This window comes from Dermacentor silvarum, chromosome 4 (genome assembly GCF_013339745.2).
Source record: "Dermacentor silvarum isolate Dsil-2018 chromosome 4, BIME_Dsil_1.4, whole genome shotgun sequence".
Lineage (NCBI taxonomy): Eukaryota > Metazoa > Arthropoda > Arachnida > Ixodida > Ixodidae > Dermacentor > Dermacentor silvarum.
In genome coordinates this window covers 169521726-169521973 of record NC_051157.2, presented here as the reverse complement: position 1 = coordinate 169521973, position 248 = coordinate 169521726, and positions in this window count along the sequence as shown.

Here is a 248-nt window from a genome sequence, read left to right as displayed (position 1 = left end):
TTTCAGGTGCAGACAGGCCATTGCAGCAATGCTAAGCTAACAAAACACCAGAGCAAGGCAGAAAGAAAGAACAGATATTCATAATTTGGGTGCCCACTGTGCATGTGTGAATATGTTTCAATGTACGACAAAACAACTTGGTAGATAAACATGACATAAAACATAAGAAAATTAACCATGAAGCCTGCGATATTAGTAACCGGGAAAGTTATGTGTAAATTAACTTTTATGACTCGCAGTGATGAGGA